This window comes from Suncus etruscus, chromosome 8 (assembly GCF_024139225.1).
Source record: "Suncus etruscus isolate mSunEtr1 chromosome 8, mSunEtr1.pri.cur, whole genome shotgun sequence".
In the NCBI taxonomy this organism is placed as follows: domain Eukaryota; kingdom Metazoa; phylum Chordata; class Mammalia; order Eulipotyphla; family Soricidae; genus Suncus; species Suncus etruscus.
In genome coordinates this window covers 109,144,526-109,164,341 of record NC_064855.1, presented here as the reverse complement: position 1 = coordinate 109,164,341, position 19,816 = coordinate 109,144,526, and the positions used below count along the sequence as shown (strand labels likewise).

General features: G+C 35.1%; 1 protein-coding gene and 1 non-coding gene across 2 annotated transcripts in view; both read right to left on the bottom strand.

Annotated features, from left to right (window-relative positions):
• Positions 1-19,816, bottom strand: part of GPC6 (glypican 6) — a 1,177,499-nt gene that overhangs the window by 801,461 nt on the left and 356,222 nt on the right. The gene's annotated exons all lie outside the window — the stretch shown is intronic.
• LOC126016990 (U6 spliceosomal RNA) lies at positions 9,121-9,227 on the bottom strand. The gene has a single exon (XR_007498669.1). It is a non-coding gene; the product is annotated as a U6 spliceosomal RNA (small nuclear RNA).

Here is a 19,816-nt window from a genome sequence, read left to right as displayed (position 1 = left end):
AAAACTATTAATTTGGGTTACTATTTTAACATATAATTCATCACCCTACTGAAGAAATTAGAAAGTATGATCTAGTTGTACATTTTATTCAAAATATCATCTGCTCATTTATTTTAGTAAATATAGTGAATATTTACTTATACCAATAAGTATTGGAATATCCAATACTCTAGAAATGTAGTTGTGCTCTTCAGCTACAAGATTAGTAGACAATATAAAAAAATCATATTAAAGTGAAGAATTAGGCACTGTTGGCTAGGCTGTTATGAGAAATTATTTTACTCAGGATTCAGTAATACACATTTTGGATCATTTTTCTAGCTGGTTAAGAAATTTTCTCTGGTGGAAAGATGACATGCAACTGATAGAATATTATCTTATAATAAAGATAATGTATATTTATGTATATTAATAAACCATGAGTATAAAGCATACAACTTAGAAAATGTATACTCCAATAATAATTTTCAATAATGACAGTAGTTAGCATTTTTAAAAATAATTTAAAAGTACAACTTCCAAATTTATAAATAGCACCAACTTTTTTAATAAGGAGGAAGCTTAATTAAAAGGTTATAAAAAGCATAGGATAAACTTTTAAAGCCTAACATGGGAACCAAAGAGATGATACAGTAATCAGGTAGGAAATTGCCTTGCACATTAATGACCCAGGGTCATTCCTTAACATCCCATATAGTCATCTGAGAACTGCCAGAAATAATTGCTTGGTACATAGCCCAACGTAACCCTTGTGGATCATCAGGTGTGTCCTACCCTCATATAAAATTTTTTGAAAGGAAATAAAAATCAAAGGTTGAAAAGTAGGAGGCAGGCTTCTACAGAAAAAAATGAAGGGCATAATGTAAGATATGGAAAGTAATATGTTTCATATTTACAAACTTATTGGATTAAATAGTTTATATCAATTCATGGCACCCAGAAGAACACAGGGATCATCAATGCTAGTTTTTGAAGAAAGTTCAATGAATCACCAAGACCAAGAAGATTTTTATGTACTTAATAAGATTTAACTTGGAAGACTGCACACTGGGAATGCCTCCCATCTTAGAGTTATAAAGCAAAATTCAGCTGCTTGTTCAATGAATGGAGTTATCTGCATGAAACAATACGAAAGCTTTTCAGGTTAAAATAAATTTTCTAAAATCTATTAAATCAGAGCCTCCAATAGGCTGGGTGTTTGCCTTGATGTGGCTAATATGGGCCTGATCCCTGGCATCTAATGTGGTTATATGCCGAGCCAGAAGCATGTCTTAAGCACAACCAGACATAGCCTCAAATTTAAAAAGAAAATTTATTAAAAAGTATATATGTATATATCTTACCACTATATTCTCAAGAATATCTATATTCTTGAGAATCCTTGGTACTTGTTTTTGGATTCATTGAGTCATGGCTCATTGGACTCAGTTGGATTGATTGAGAAATATATGTTAAGTGCAATTAGATCTCTGCAGCCACAGACTCAAAAATTACAGATAAAAACAAGGTAGTGTGTAGTCATCCCTGTGTGTAATGTATATAACATTTGGACATAATCCTTTCCTATCTTTCTATAAATAATGCATGACACAAACTATTCACGTAACATTTATGTTGCATATGTATTAGTAGTAATCTGAAGATGATTACAAATATATGAGAAGGTGGGCAAAGACTATGCAAATACTCTACCATTGAACATCAAGAAATTTAATTGTGGCCCAAAAATAAAAAAAAGAAACTTAATTTATTTTCAGATTTTCATATTCATGGAGGTTTTGCAACCAATCCTCTATGGATCTGATAATTGGCTAACTATTAAATGATATATAATAAACTTCAAGTTATACATTGTTTATATGCATATAGGTAAAGAATAAGCTTTGAAGAAACTAGTTCATTATTTTGGGAAAGAAACCGTTCCAACTATTCACCTCCCTGGTTGATTCTTTGACATGTTCCAGAATGGTCATAGAAAACACATGTTCATCTTAAAGTGAGGCTCACAGATCAAGTGAACACAGGTGTGAATCTCTTCCAGCTGGAAAATCAATATATAACTACAAAATCTGTAATATCTCACCTTCAGTGCTTTTCTTAGAATATACTGAAACTGAAGAAATCACTCTTCATGCAAAAATTTCAGCAAAATGTTCAGGCACCTCGACCATCTTCCACTAACAAATTACATTCCTTTTGTTTATTTTTATTTTGCTTCCAATGGTGACCTGAACACTGAAAAGCAATTTCCTTGAGCCTCCTTCTCATGTATAAAGTCTGTGTTTCAACACCACTGTCCCACTGTGTTCCAAACTCCACTGTTTCCATACACTAACATTAACAATAACAACAATAGTAACAAACCAAAAGAATAAAGAAAAATCCTTGACCATCTGTGGAGCACAGATAAAGTAAGAGAAGGGAACAATCTAACATGACAGGTACTTTGCAATTTTTATTTTAGGACAATTGCAGGTCTTTTCTCAACTTGGTGTCCTTCAATTATAAATGAAATATCATCCTTTTCAAATTTCCTGCAGGACAGAATATTGATACTCCTGGTACAGAATTAAGTAAACAAATGATTACTATGCAATCATGTTCTTATTGTTACCCAAACTGCCTCTGAGAGAGCAGGCAGGTTTAATGACAATGGTGTTTCTTATTGTATAATGATAAAAGAAGAGTTGGTAGCTTTTTTGAGCTATGGGCTTCTGCGACATCCTACTGAAGCTAGTGGGCACTTTCTTAGAATAATGCCTAAAAAATATATCCAAAATAGAATACATTATATTACCAGGGAAACAATTACCTAAAAGGAAGTCACCAACTATTTGTAAATGCCATAAATGAGCTATTTTCATCAACGTATTAATATCAACTTCATGATATCTGGCAGCAGATCCAATTGCTGGTAATTATTGGGGAGTAGTGTAGAGTGTGAATGAGTTTGATATATTAGCACAAGTATTAAATAGTAGGAATACACAATTATATTCTACTGGCGACAAGGCTGCAGAGATTTAATCTGTAATCTGTAGACACTAATCTGGTGTCTATATTCATGAGAGAAAATGCCAAACTCATTAAAATACAGACAAATTTCAGATGTATTTCTACCCACTTTAGATAGTAAGGTCAGCATGTTTTATCCAAAAAGTCTTTGAGACTTAAGGGCCTCTAGGAAACAAGTACTCAGACTGAGTAGATAAAGGAGCTGTCTTATACACACAATGTAATACTGCTCAGCTATAAGAAAAAAATTCTGCAGTGTTGCTGCTATGTGACCGAAACAAGAGGGAATCATGCTGAGCAAAGTGACTCAAAGAGAGAAAAACAAATACCAAATAATCTCCCTTATATGTGGTGCAGAGAGAATTTGACTAAGGGAATAAACAAAGGTCAATGAGTAAGATCCAAAAATGTAGCCTACAGATGTGTTTCTCAAGGGAGTATGTGGGAGACAGAAGAGGAGAGGGGACCTAGGGATAGTGATAGAGGGATGCTAATACTGTGGTAGCTGTGTTCAAGCAACATGGCTTTCCCAAAACATGACTTGGGGGCAGGAGAGATAGCACATCAGTAGGGAATTTGCCTTGCATGCGGCTGACCCAGGACAGACCTCGTTCAAATCCTGGCAACCACAATGGTACCCTGAGCCTGCCAGGAGTGATTTTTGAGCACGGAGCCAGGAGTAACCCTGAGTGCCGCCGGATGTGGCCAAAACAAACAAATATAATCAAAAAACCAAAACATTACTACTATAAATCCTGGCGTCTAAATTTTAAAGGTGTAAAGAATCTCTGAAATAACAGATTAACATGTGGAGAAAAGGGCTACTGAGCTCCACCTCGCAATATTCAGAGTTTATTCCTTGCTCTTTTTCAAGGAATATTTCTGGCAATCTCAAGGGACTAATTAAGATAGTGGGAATTCAACGTGGGTTGACTGTATATAATGTAAATGGCCTACCAACTGTACTATCTCACTAGCCCCTAAATAATACTTCTTTTGGGGGGCACACCCAGTGATGCTCAGAGGTTACTCCTGGCTATGCACTCAGAAATTGTTCCTGAAATGGGGGACCATATGGGACTCCGGGGGGATAGAACCAAAGTCTGTCCTGGGTCAGCTGCATACAAGGCTACGCTACAACTCAGACCCCTTAATTGTTTTTATTAATAGGAAAATTAAATTTTAAAAGGGATTATTCATTTTGCCTTTGCCCTAAAAACTATGAGTGAATTTGACATCCTCCTGAGATCTTAAATTCCCATTGTGGTCAGAAATCAGATGCCAACAAACCTTGTAAAAACTTACTTTATGTGAGATACACATAAAGCCGCACTCTCTTTTACTGCCTTTTGAGCCCCTTTCTAGTCCACACCACTTTGCCTACCTAGATAGATGCTTTCAACAGCCTTCTGTGTTCCCTGGCTCTCCTTCTGACCTGTCCTTATAATGTACTCTCAAATTCAATCATATAACATAATGATCTTGCTCAACTCCTTGATAACTTCTCATTTCACTTGGGAAATTACAAACTGTCACCAATCAATAAGGTCTTGCCATGACTTCCAGGTTCCCCCAATAATCCAATTTCAACATCTCACCCCACTCCATTCCAACCACATTGATGTTTATTCAGGTCAAATCAACTCCAGGATGCACTTGACTTGAGGTCTTTTCACTTGACCTCTCTCACCTATGATTCAGTGTTCAAGCCTCTTCTCTCTGATATTTTTCCTCAGTGCTCAAAAAATTCCTACCCTGTCCCCTTTTAGACTCCACCCTATTTTTGCTTTCTTTTTTTCTAAAGACTCAGTATTATCTAAAAACTACAACTAAAATTTTTTTTTTAAAAATGTACCATTGTATCTGGAAATGTGCACTGGCTTCTTATTTCTCTTAGAATTGTCTGTACCTAGTACCCCATATTTGATACAGGTTAAATAAATGAATATTTAGGACAGGAGCGATAGCACAGTGGTAGGGCCTTTGCTTTGCACATAGCCTAACTAGACCTTGGTTCAAAGCCCTGGTTTCTCATATTGTCCCCCAAACCAGGAGCGATTTCTGAGTACATAGCCAAGACTAACCCTGAGCATCACAGTGTGTGGCCCCAAAAGCAAAGAAATAAAAAAATAATTTTTAAAATAAACACATGTGATATTTTGTTATTAATTTGCATAAGTGAATCTGGAATAAGTAATGATTCACCTAGAGGAATACAGTGGCATAAGCCAGTTATTTTGACCAAGTTTATCAAGTGAGTGAATATTCCAATTTTTACCCAAGATTTCATGTCAAAAGTCCATCCTCAAGGTATAACTTGCCATTACTGGATTTTTCATAGAGTTATAACTTGATGTCATCTTTAATCAACTTCAACTGTAAGTTTGATGCTTCTTTCCAACTATAAAGCCTGACATGTCTGCTAGTCTGAGGCACAGATGGCAATGAAGGGAACATGTTAGAAAGATAAGCTACAATGACATGCATACCTTGGAAAGAGAGTACAGGTGCTACTGAATGAAAGCTATTACTTTATGTCCAAAGATAGCTGATGCAATCTGATTCTTTAATGATATTCAAATATTGCAATTGCTTTTTGCATCTGGAAGACATTTTCAAAATTAAGTGTGCTGAAATTAAGTAAAAAAGTCACAAACAAACCCAGAAAAATGTTAGCATTGGTCAAACATAGTGTTTTAATATATCCTTCTATAGATATCAAATACATACTATTTATATCTTTAAACAGATTAGAAATTAACACACTTTAGTTGTTATAAATATGAAACAAAGTGTGAGAGAATTTGTCTCAACATAATATGGTAGATATAAGGAAATACATGCTTCCCATGTCATATGTTGCTGTAAATGACAATTTTGGAAGTTTGAAAATAACACAGGGACAATTGAAATACAAACACAAATGAAGCATTATATTTTTGTAATATAGATGTAGATTACATGTTGACATGTTTTTCGAAGACTTTTTTAAAACACAGAAATTTATGAACTTTGAAATTTGTAAAGTTATTTTTCTGAAATGGGTACTCTAACATAATGTGTAATGACTTCAGCAATCTGAAAACTACTGAAATATCCCCATTTGTCACACCTACTATAATGGCCATATGTGAAGGCCATGTTGCCTGAATATTATTTATATATGTCTTCTATCATAATTTTTAGAAATTAACTCAGGTTGATAATTTCACTTCCAGGTACCCAAAGAGGTTGAGTTTCAGTGGTTTGCCTTAAACTAGCTTGAATCATTCCTAAATATACTGCAAGTGAGGTTACTATTACTTAAGTATAACTCTTAGACACAAAGAAATGATATAGCAAGTGTGTTTTTCATGCAGTTGACTGAGAATCAATGCCTGGCAAACATAAGGTCCCCCAGTTCCACCAGAAATGAACTCTGAACACAGAGCTAGTAGTAAAGCCTCACAATCACTGGTTGCATCCATCAAAACAAAATAAGCAAATAAATACAACTCATGAGATGCCAATGCTTCATTTCTTTGCTTCTGCAGTAAACAAATTCTTTAGAAAAATTAATATAGGCCTACATAAAGTACATTATCTGAATATATTCTGCACTGCACAGAACCCTAGTACCCTGAGGTAAGCAATGTTCCCTCAAAAAGCATCATGAGTAAGACGTTAAAAAACCCAAAATTCCAGTGCTCATATGAATTATTCTGCCAAAACATTTGCGACAGGAGACTGCAAGTTCTTCAACATTGCCTCACTAATCAGTTTTCCTGCAGTCAGCAATTAGTTTAAAAGATTTGAGGGAATGAGGGGCTCAAATGATGTGCCAAGGAGCACAAGCAATTACCAAATATGCCAAACATAATAATTTTCAGGTCCATAAAGTCAATAATGGTTTATCATATCAATAAATTGAGAAAACCATGTCCATAATCTGTTCAATAGACACCCTCCTTTCTTTCCTGGAAAGGAGTGATAGAAAGTAAGCAGGCACTGTTTTCATGAATATTTGCATTGCTTTCTTGCTCACCAGAAATTACTTCTCACCTTTGCCCTTTTAAACTTTTAAAACTTCCCTCATTGTAAGGACAAAAAAGCAGTTTGCACTTTTTTTTTTTGTACATTCTTGCAAGTAGTTACCTCAAATGTCTTTGCTCTGAGCAGTAAAGATCATTCCACCAAGAGATGGTGCAATGACCATTATGTCATATCCAGGGCCTTTCTGAAGCAGCTCAATGGAGGGTGGTAGTCGCCAGTTTTACAATAAGAAAGCTTCAAACATTACACATCCTTCAGCTGGGTGGCAGAAATAATTAACCCTAAAATCCCTGGGACTGTAATTAATTAATGGGCATTACTCACTAAGGAACTTTTTTCCTAGTGTTTCAGGTTGACTGCTGTGAACTAATGGTTTCAGCTCTGCTTAATTCTAATTCTGGGATTCAGAATGAACAAGCCACACTCATTTCAAACCTATCATTCCCACAACAGAAAGATGGGGCGAGGTAGAAATGGAACAGGGCTCTTAAATCAGTGCTGGAAGGCGGTTTCAACCTCTTTCTCAGTTTCTTCAGGCCAAAGAGTAGAATCATGCCAAGTTTTATAACAACATGGGTGAGGACATTGGAAAAACATTGACCCTAAAAGGATGATGGAAAGGATGTGGTAGAATGTCTCCCACCTTTCTTGGCAATGAATTTGGTTTGTACATACTGTTTTTTTTTCAATCTCACAACTTGTTTCAAAAGTATATTTAAGAAGGAAATTTCAATCATAGATTTTTATTGAACTAAAATTGAAATGGTGTTGCTGCATTTTCCATAGGTACTAATTATTATTTTTATTGCACAGGAGAAATAAATGCTTTCTTGACTCCTCAGCTCAAAACAAATAAAGATCTAGAACTTTAAGCATTGTGTTTATGAACTTAACTTTACTTTTTTGTTAAAACTCATGCGCATTATATTTTTAAAAATCAAACCACTATCAGAACTCCATTGGTGTTTGCTACAACAGAGAAATAATTGCAATGCCCAAGTTTCTTGAAATATCTCCTGTTTCACCTATCTTTGAATTGTATAAAAATGTGACCCCCCATTCTCTCAAGTGTGTTCAAATTTTAAAAAGTGTAATTAAAAGTGTAATAAAGTAGAAAAACAATTCATGCATTGTCGGGTAGCTAGTATGAAAGTATTGAAACAGGATTTATGAAAGCCAGTTATGTATGGGTGATCATGGTAAATAGATAAGTAGCTCTTTTCTGTACTATGAAACTACAAAACAGAGTAACCTGCTACATTAAATTTCATATATAGAAAGTGATTAACAAGTGTCACTTGTAGAATGTAGCTCAAAACTGGAGTAATGAATAACCATGTCCCATTTTTTCCTAATGATGTCATTAGTGAAGTAATGTGTAAGGAGTGAATATCATTGCACCAGGCCAGGAAAATAACAGGTCGAAGAGTTCTCACTATGGATGATGGAAGACAGATTTCTCTCATTTTGTCTTGCACTGATCATAACTTAAATAAACATAAGCTTCATAAAAGGATAACAAAACCTCCCCATTTTCCCTTTGGGCTATGATGTAAACTCATATTTGCCATTATTGTACTTTTTTGTATTTTTTAGTTATTTTTCATACAATTTCTAATTAACATCAGAGATCCATTCTCCACTCCAAACAGAATTATAAGAGAGAAAAATGCATTTTTGTTTTATTGGGATATTGGCAACAACTGGAAGCTCATAACTGCAAAATATATTCCTTTCTCCATGGAGTGACTCTGGATATAATTTACCTACAATATAAAAACTATTCCCAAACCTATAAATACACATGATAGTGAATTTTCTTAAAAAGAAGATTTATAAATGACTTCCAGTTTTCTATATGTTTTGTGTTTAATAAAATAAGTTTTAAAGATAGAATTCAGTACTTTTCTTTTTAGGTAAAATAAGATTTGAGACAAAATGACTTTTTCATGAAGATATATATGTATATACATACATATATGTCTATAGAAACTATTCATTTGTGTATAAGGTTGTATACAATGATGCTTTAATTCTTTTTAAGTCAGAAATGATACCAACACTTTTCTTTTTTTTAATGTGGAACGCTTCACAAATTTGCGTGTCATCCTTGCACAGGGGCCATGCTAATCTTCTCTGTATGGTTCCTATTTTAGTATATGTGCTGCCGAAGCGAGCACTCAACACTTTTCTTAAATCTACACTATAATCAAGGTCGGATAGTGGAATCTCTGGGCTGGCATATGGTCAATTTTATACCTGTACATAGTCAAGATCAACCTTGGTTGGGTGGAAATACTACAGTAGTAAAGCACTCACTTTCCTGGTTTAAAACTCGACATATGATGCCCTAAGTACTGCTAGGAATAATACTAGAGCACAGGCAGAAGTAAACCCTAGCCATTGTCATGTGTGCCACTACACTAAAAAACAAGAACAAATAGAAACAAAAACACCTGCAGACTGCTTCTATTTCATCTTCATTTTCACGTTTTCCCTAGGAAGTCAAAAACAACTTCCCTAACTATTGCCTAAAACTGTGGACCAGAAACATATTTTATTTCTGACCACTGAGGTTTGAATTAATGTTGACTAAGAACTTGAGGAAAATCTGCTTTTTAGTCAAGATACAGCGTAGATATTGCTTCTTCACACACTACACATTTTTAAAACATCTTTTTCTTTTTCTTTCTTTTCTTTTTCTTTTTCTTTTTCTGTTGTTTGTTTTTTGGGACACACCCGGTGAAGCTCAAGGGGTACTCCTGGCTATGCACTCGGGAATTGTTCCTGACTTGGGGGACAACATTGGATGCCGGGGGTTAAAACTGTGGTCCATCATAGGTTAGCGCGTTCAAGACAAACGCCCTACCGCTTGTGCTACCACTCTGGCCTCTTAGGCATCTTTTTCACCTCATTCTTTCTTTTAGGAACTCAAACTTGATATTAGTTATTTTAGAAAACATATTGGATTCCTGAATATAAGTCAAGAAAACTCCAGATCCCTCTAACTAGACATCCTGGGGACACAAAACACATGATGGAAACTTTAAATATACTGTCTATATAGTATGGTAAGGAAGAATAAGTAACATATCTGTTGGTGTTGTAAGCATTTGCATCAGTACATTTTTTAAGATTCTTATATTAATATTTTTCTCAATGTTCAAAGGTATAAGTCAAATTTTAGCTCAATGCCTATTATTGGGATTCCTGGTCATTTGTAACTTAGAATTGAGCTCCCATATATTAAAATGGTTCTCTAGTGGCAAGATATGGTCAGTCTAAATAGTGGACAGGAACTGGCTCTTTTAGAATACCAAAGATTGGGTGACCCAGTAGAATATGGAGTGTTCTGCTTGGTGTCCAATGTATCAAAAGCCTACTCCCTACTTGTAAGTTATTTAAAATCTAAAATTGCACATTGAAGATGATCACAGTTATTAATGCAAAAATTAAAACAGGAAAGCATACTCATACCCTTGCATACTTATTAGGAGAAAGTGTAGGAAAGCATGTGTTGGCATTTTCTAAAATGTACACCAAGTAATACGTTACAGTTATCACGAACAAATAGTAATTTGCATCTACAGTTAAAAACTACTCCTTTTCATCCTGAGGAAGCAGAAGAAACATATGTTTAGTAATTTGAAATTATGGGTTCCTTTACCTGCATAGTGCTAATGCTTGATTAAATGCTTCCTGGATTCAATGTCTCTCTAATACTATCAGAATCAGAAGCAGCATTAGAGCTAAAAAATCCAAAACATAAATTGAAAATCCTCAAAGGAATAAAAATTATAACCTAATTTTTTGTGCTTCTCATTTGCCACTCTGTACTCTTTCATTTATATTTCTTATTTTATTGAGTTTTGGGGAAAAGAACACTTCTGTAAGTAGTTAACTATCTTTCTTGTTCAATTGAAAAGAACAACCAACAAGGGCTCTAAAATTAAAAAAAAAGTCCTAAAATGTGTGTTAGGAATACTCTGAAATCTATAATGCTCAATGTTCCATGATCCTTTACATAGTCAAGTCACTCTTGGTTGTCTAGGAGATACTGTAGTGGTAAGGCACTTGCCTTTTTCATACAACTCAATTACCTCAAAGTAACATGCTTATGTCTTCATGTAAATACACTGAGTAATTGGGTTTCACAAGAATGACCCATGAGAAGACATTAATGCTGAGTTCAACAAATCCATAAGAAAAGCTACCCACCCAATTAAAGATTGGCAAAGGGAAAAAATCTTGGCCGGCATCAGTTTTGGAAAACCAAATTCTTAAGTAAAACTGACAACACAAATTTATCTCAAGCCATTGCCACCCCCCTTTTTGATATGACCTAAGGGCTTGTTACATTTTAGTTCCTTGAATTATCTAAACTCAAAACTAAATATTTTCAGTGTTGACAATATTTATTTTCATAAAAAGACCTTTGTTGTTTGGCAGCTTGTCTTTTTAAATGGTTTGCTTTTAACCAAGGTTAATTTGACTCAATGGAGAAAATGATACTTATGAAAAGTAAATTTAAGGTGGTAGAGGATGAAAATGTCTATGTGTTTAAAATCATATACAATCCACATATAGACATATATACATACATACACAAGTATAAACATTCATAAACAATCATATACACTGATAATTTGGAAAGACCATATTAATAGTATACCTCCAATGCCCCACAAAGTTAAAATTAAAACATTGCTACAAGAATTTCAGTGGCATGCTGTTTCTAAATCAATATGTCCATTTCCAAAGTGAAGTCATCCACATTTTCTTTTGTCTTAACTGTGCATGACAGTAGAAAAGACAAACACTATGGAATAAGAGTATTAAGAGAAATAATTTTCCATATGTTTTCCAAGTCATATTTCAGATGATTTTTTGGGTGGGGTTGGGTTCACTCCTTGCATTCTTCAGAGACTACTTCTAGCTCAGTGCTCAGGGGACCCTGAGGTGCTGGATTCTTGCATTCAGTGCATGTGCTTCAACCTAACGAGATTTCCATTCCTGCCATTTTATATTTGATTTTTTCCCTTTCACTTCACACAGCTACAGCTGAGCTTTGCTAATGGGGCATAATGTGAGAAAGAAACAGAATTGCTGATCTGCCCACAGAAATCCCAAAGGGCACATGGTAAAGTGAATTGTTGCATAAAACTGTAAATCCCTGTGGGTTTCAAACATAGGCATATATGAGTATGTAAAAACAAAGCATCAAACCTCATTATCTTCTATTCGAAGGAACAATCTAAGCATTGTCCAGTACACTTATAGGATAGATGTAAAGTAGGCTTGACTTATATTCTTTAGGGACCAGTAGTTAGTTTGAAGAGATAAAGTATATGAAAAAGAGAAAGTTAAATAAGAAGAAAAGATGGCAGAAGATACCAAAGTTGTAAGAAACAGTCATTTTAGACAATACAAGACCTTAGAAATGAACTAATGTTTGGATAGAAAATGTTACTATTAATTTTTAGGGTAACAATGTACAAAGTACAACATGTTGGGTGACTAAAAATATTCATTTTTTCAGTTCTACTTGCTAGAAATAGAAGGTCAAATTATTGGCAGGATCAGTTCCTTCTTAAGACTGATGGTCATTTGCTCTGTGAAACTGTCTTTTCTTCATATGTCTTTCTTTTCTGCTTTTCCTAGTCTCAATTTCCTTCTCCTACTATAAAGATACCAGTCATATGGAACTAAGTTACAAGCCTATGACCTCACTTTGAACTTAATTCTCTCTTTCTCACCAAGGACCAATATATAATCCACAGGCTAAGGTGCTGGCCATACATGAGGTCAACTCCCTTCAATTTCCATCATCATCAATGGCTGTCTTCTATGTGCCTCCAAAATGACCTTCTTTGCAGTACTGGAACTTAGAAAGTTGAATGATTAATTCTGGACAGGACAAGAGTCATTCAATAATGAGTTTTTAAAATATCAGAAAGATCGATGCTAACAGGAAGTGTATGATATTAGAAACAGAAAAACAGAGTTGTACTGGCTTTTATTAATTGAACATCTTGGGGCCGGAGAGATAGCATGGAGATAAGGCGTTTGACTTGCATAAAGAAGGACGCTGGTTCGAATCCCGGCATCCCATATGGTCCGCTGAGCCTGCCAGGAGCGATTTCTGAGCGTAGAGGCAGGAGTAACCCCTGAGCGCTGACTAGGTGTAACCCAAAAACCAAAAATCAAAAAAAAAAAAATTGAACATCTTTATTTGTTACTAATATAAATAATCTATTATAGTACCATAATATTTTCTTTTCTGGTTTGCATTTATGGACCAGACATAAATTTACAAGCTATCAGTAACAAATAATTTTAAGTATGCCAATACATATTAATTTATAATTTATTTTCTAGAAGGCAAAATCATTTTAGAGCAAACAGTGAACTTCATGGATAGGTGGGGTACATATATGCTTATTCATTTAGCTTACATTTATTTATTTATTAAATATCTGTTAATAGAGCTAGCAATGTCCTCCATAAAAGGAATTAATATAAAATTAAAATGGTAATCTTTTCTCACTATTTAGAAAAAGGACCAAAAATATCTAGAAAATCTAAAACAAAATTCAGAAAATGTGGTCCAGGGTAGAACAAGCAAACAGTTTTGTAGTCTCAAACAATAATTTTCTACTTATAAAACAGTGACAATCCCAAGATTTGATTAGATGTGGAGGAACTTCTTGAGAATTATTGAATTGAGATGACTGAAATAAAGTCTCATGTGTAACAAAAATTGAGCTACATACACAACTGATTAGGTTATTTACTAAGCTAATCTTTCCAAAGAAACCAGTTAAATGAGGAATACATAAATGCTAACCAGGCTGATATTTTACTGTCTGTTGTGTATGGCCTAATGCCATTTGCTTAAGATCCATTATTTGACTGAATTCTCATAACTCTTTTTTGAGTTGGGTAAAATTATCACTGGCACTTTTATAGATAAGAAATCTGAAGCCTATTGTGTTAAAAAAAAAGTTATACCTAAGGTCAAATAGATTTACTAGGACCAAGTATAATAGATACAGAAATACTTTATTTTCTTTCTTTTATAAATCAGGAAAGAAACAATGAGTGTCTCTGATTAATAGATTTTTTTAAACATAGCAAGGTACAGATATGCCATATGTATATGGTTCACAAAACAGTTTCAATGATCTATAAGAATAATAAAATATATTGAATTTTACCAATTAGGGTCTTAGAGCAATGTGCAACATAACTGACTCTGATGTAGGCCTTCAAGTCAATCTAATCTTTTCAATTTTCTATTAACTCTATTAAATCAAGTTTATGACCTCAAAGAGTCAAGAATTTTTTTTACAAAATCACTCAAAGAATATTTCAGTAGGTTGTTTCTCTTTGTTCCTTGAATAACTATATACAAATGTGCAATAATTTTTATTCATTGTTTTAACAAATATTATAATTAGTATTCTTAAAATGTTATGTTTCTCTATTTTCTTAATAGAAGTAACATGCTACAAAAATATAAATCATAATTTCCAGTTTGGGTGGGAGATTCCCAAATGTCTGACTATAGCAGCACTACTTTTCCAATTCCCAGAGTATTTACTGAACTCAGTATCTATGTAAACAGACTATGTATTTAACTTATTTTTTTTCACACTTTTAACTTTGTGGAGCAAAAATCAGGACTGTCTAGTCAGACTCAAAAAGTCATTTGAAGTGACTGGAATCTTGGTGATAAATAATGATGACATTTTAAAAGAAGGCTGCATTTTCTCTGGCTAGAAATATGGTTTACACCTCATTCTAAGTCCAGTGAATTTTTCTTAACAAGAAAAATCTCCTCCAAATTGAAACTGACTCACACAGTACTTCTACTACTGTTGCTGTAATTGTGCAAACACTGCCAAGCTCAAATTCTCCTATTTGCTTGGTCTTTTGTGAGATCATCATCTCCCAACCTTATTCATAAGCTGTTCTGATTGCCATCAGACACTTCAACTGAAAAGTTATTTTATAAAACAGACTCCTGGAGAAATGCAAAAATTCTTAACCCAAATCTAGGTTCCATATAAATAGTATCTGGGAAACAATTTATTAAGCCTACATTGATGGCTCAGAAGCAAATACCGGTGCTGCCCAGGTACATATGCCAACAAAACCGGTAGCACCATGACAATCTGCAACCCCAGAAACAAAGAGCTCCAGTCCACAGCCAGATGTAAGCAAACACCACAACTAAAATGTGTGACTCTCTCGCTGAGTCCAATTCCAAGTTTATGTGACCTACCTGATCACTCTTGTCCTCCAACGGAAAGGGGAAAGGAAAAGGAAAAGAAAACATATATGAGGAGTTCCTAATTGAGGAATTTTAGCTAATTTTTTTTCCTTTATCCTTTGGCCACAGAAAAGACATGAGAGCCAAACTAAAGTTGAAACCATGCTGAGACAATAACCAGAATGTTTCCCATAATCATTGGCAAAAACATCTAAGGAGTATAGGTGCAATTAAATCATGGACTAGAGAAAGCTGGCCCTAACTGCTGAATATTGTCAGGGAACTAAGACATTGATGGCTCAATCTAGCACCTCAACACGAAAACAGTTTGGAAATGGTTGGACTGATTACCAAAGAAACCTCCCACCTGTGGCTAATGTACAAGGGAACACATTATTGGACCATAAATTCTCTGGGATTGCTTTCCTCTAGGTCTGTACTCAATAGGCCCAATATCTATCTCTTTTAAGTGTCACCTAGTAACAACAAACCTTTGGGCCAGACCCTGTCATGATGATCAGGGCTTATCTTGAAAATGCTAGAGGAACCATATGAGATGCCAGGGTTGAAGCAGGATCTGCCTCATGAAAAGCCAAACCCATTCCTATTTCTGATCTCTTTAACAAACCAAACACTTCCAGACAAATTGTGAATATGCAGAAGAGAGAAGAGACAAGTAAATCACTCCCTGATTTTTACATGTTGACCCATTCTAAGAACTTTTGTTTTGATTCATGTATTCTTAAAAAGAGTTGGCTTTCAACATTATTTCTGTATTTTCTAATTAAGTAATCTTACTAAGTCCAAGCAATGTCTAATTTGATTAGATAGACTCTTGGTTAATTTGAGACATTCACATCATTAAATAACTTGATCCTGGTATAGTCTTAAACCAATCTATAGCAACTCAATGAAATTTAAATCCCACCGAGGGATCATGACCTCTGTCTGGTCCAAGAACATTTTCATGGGATGCAATATTCATTATTGGAGGTAAATTCCACAAACACAACACTAAAATCCCACTTTTCCGTATGTACCCACAAAATTTTAAACACATGCCTAGAACTAGAGAGCAAATAGTGGAAGTAAAGTTTTATATTGTATGTGAAACCTGTTTGAATCCCCAACATGACATTTAACATTTGTATGAGAGATAGCAGACTAGGTAGGGTACTGCTTGCATGCAGCCCACTGAAATTCGATCATTTGCATCCCTTATGGTCTCCTGAGCATGCTAGGAGTTATTGCTGAGAACACTGGGTGTGGGCAAAATAATTAACAAAAGCAGTGCCACTGGCTTCCTGAAAGGGTATGTAGATCCTGTCTGGTCACCCTGAATCTACCAAGAGCAATTTCTGAGTGCAGAGCCACAAGTCACTCCTGAGAACCACTGGGTATGAACCCAAAACAGACAAACAAAAACAAAACAAAAAAAAATCAATGTTCCCTGCCCCGTACACACTATTAGTATTGCCAAGAGTTACTTGAACATAAAGCTAGGAGTAAATGTTGAGCACCAACAGGCATGGCCCTAAGTCTCTCCCCATGCCCTCAAATGCCCTATCTTTTTGTTCCATTAGCAATAAAATCTATGTGCTCAGGAATATGTAATGAAAGCATTTCTTTACTTAATAATTATAGTAATTTCTCTATAATGTGAAATAACCTTCTGAGACACAGAAAAGTAACAAAGCTGCCTTGTTCAAAAATCTATGGTAAAATCAACAGAACCTTTAAGGGAAAATTGGTAGCCAGGTTCCAAAATTCCATCAATTACGTTCAGAAAATGAGAGAAATCTAGGAATATTGGTACATGATTCCATGATTAAGAAATGCAGGGATGCTACCATTAATAGGGTTGCTTTGAAACTGTCCTGACATCTGCTGGTGGGAGTGTTCATTAGTATTGGGAAGTGGGGAGAGGGGTGTGATATGAATTTAGGGGGAGACACAGAAGATACCTAGCTGGGATGAGACTCAAAATTAAAACTGAACTGAGACAGCTCAGAGGCAATTGAAGCCTTGATAATTTTCTAAGAGGTGTTTTGACCTCATGAGATCCTGGCTCAGAAGGGCTCTACTTTTAGATCCAATGCTGTTGCACACAGCCTGAATCTATTAAAAACGTGGGGGAAAGGAGTTTTTTTTGCCTTTCTTGGTGCCTAGAAAATTACGTGCTTTGTCTAGTGGATAATGTAGAAAAGTAAGATTCTCCTCCCAGATGTCTGGGAGGAGAGAGAATAAAAATCAACTAGTCTACCACTTTAATTAGAAAATGTCTACTGACCCATATGTAAGATAAGGTCCAGTTTTCAGATATAAAAAGGTTAAAAAAATGCTGTTGTAGAGGGCTGGAAACAAAGTACAGTGGTAAGGCGCTTGCCTTGCAAACGACCAAACTAAGTTTAAGTCCCCATACCCCATTGTTCCCCTGAGACGCACAAGTTGAAAAAAAAAAACAAAACCTGAGCATTTCTGCTGTGGACCAAAACGTCAAAAAGAAAAAAAAATTAATAACACTGCTGTAGAGGACTATGTAGGTACAACTGCATGGTCCATGTGTTTTTAATGTATACCAATGTAGGGATATGGAAAGAAAGGAACTCTCATTCCCTTCTGGTGGGAATGCTGTCTAGTCCAGCTTTCTGGAAAGCAATATTGATATTCCTCAAAAAACTGGAAATTGAGCTCCCATATGATCCAGCTATACCGTTTGTAGGCATGTACAAATGAACACAAAAATGCCCTCTGCATGCCTATGTTCACTGCAACTCTATTTACAAATTCCATAATCTGGAAACAACCCAGGTGTCTGACAATAGAGGATTGGCTAAAGAACCTGTGTTATATCTACACAGTGAAATATTATGCACCTGTAAGAAAAAATGAAATCATGAAATTTTTCTGTACATGGATGGACATGGAAACTATTACGTTGAGTGAAATGAGCCAAAAGGAGAGAGATACACACAGAATAGTATCACTCATCTGTGAGATTTAAGAAAAATAAAAGACAACAATGTAATAAAACATAGAAACAATAAAGATGAGGGCTGGATGGATAAGCCCTTAATATGAAGCTAACCACAAAGAGAAGTGAGTGAAGTTAGAGAATTAACACACAATAACTATTATTATAATAGTAGTGAGTGAGAGAAATAGAATACCTGTCTCAATTACAGGCAGCAGGTGGGGTAGGAGGGAGTTGGGAGCATTGATAGCATGAAGATTACACTGGTGAAGGGGAGGTGAACTTTTTATGACTGAAACCCAACTACAAAAATGTTTGTAACCATGATGCTTAAATAAATATATTTTAAAAAAGACAGGGCCAGAGTGATATAGCACAGTGGTAGGTAGTTTGCCTTGCACAGTGTTTCAAACAGAATGAATCAACAAGTTTAGGGAATTCTCAGTGAACTGAGATGAAGCAATGGAGACAGAAATGAAGACAGATAAATGAAGACAGAAATGCCAGAGGGAAAAATCCAGCATAGCCTCACCAGGAATCTCACCCAATGTGTATACCTCTACTCCCAAAAGGGGTAGGGATCTCAAAATAAATCATCATATTTACACTAAGAAATAAAATTACACTGACTGGCCAGGAGGTGATATGGGTTATATGGGTTATGTTTATGGAATTCTGGGTTCCATCTTGGATGCAATGAATAAGAAAGTGGTTTGATATTTATAGTAGATTATTTGAATGTCTTTTCTTCTCAGTTTTTTTAGCTTACCTTGGAAAAAATAATTTTATTTGTTCTATTACTCCCCTCCCTTAGTTTCCCAGCCCCATTGCTATAACAATCTGTACAGAGTTTTAGGATCTCTGTGTTTAAGACAAAGAATATGAACCTTCCTCTTTGGGGACAAAGGAGTCGAGGTGCTAGATTTAGGGACACCAGCCTAACCAGGTAAATATTGACAACAACAGGCCAGAGATCAGCTTCCAAATAAATAAGAATTTGGAAGGTTAGAGACCTGACAATAATCCAAGACGCCATTTGGTATAAAATGCGGCTGGCCAAGCAGAAAAGTATTATTTAATTGTTATCACTTTTCTCTTCCACAGGCTAAAGCTGCAATTACAACAAGCCTCTGTTGAAGTGCCCATTTTTGACTGGCAAATGAGAAAGTCAAGTTCAGTAGATTAATTTGCACCTTGTTATCTATGAAAGAAATGGTATACATTCCATTTTCTTAAGTTTTTTTGGAAATGTACTTTATGTCTTTCACTTAGAGAGGAATACTGGTAAAAACTTTTTATAATGCTTATAAAATGTCCATCTGGGGCATTTCATTTTTTTTTCTGAAAATAAAATTCTGAACAGAATGTTTAAATTATTTAACTGCAAGCCACAAACACAAAAAGTAAACAATGTTAGAGAAAGCACCTTGCCAAAATCACTTTTTTTCCCCGGGTCTGGGTAACCCTCCAAGAGTTACTTGGCTCCTTAAAGCTCATCACTTAATCTCAGTCCCAGAATT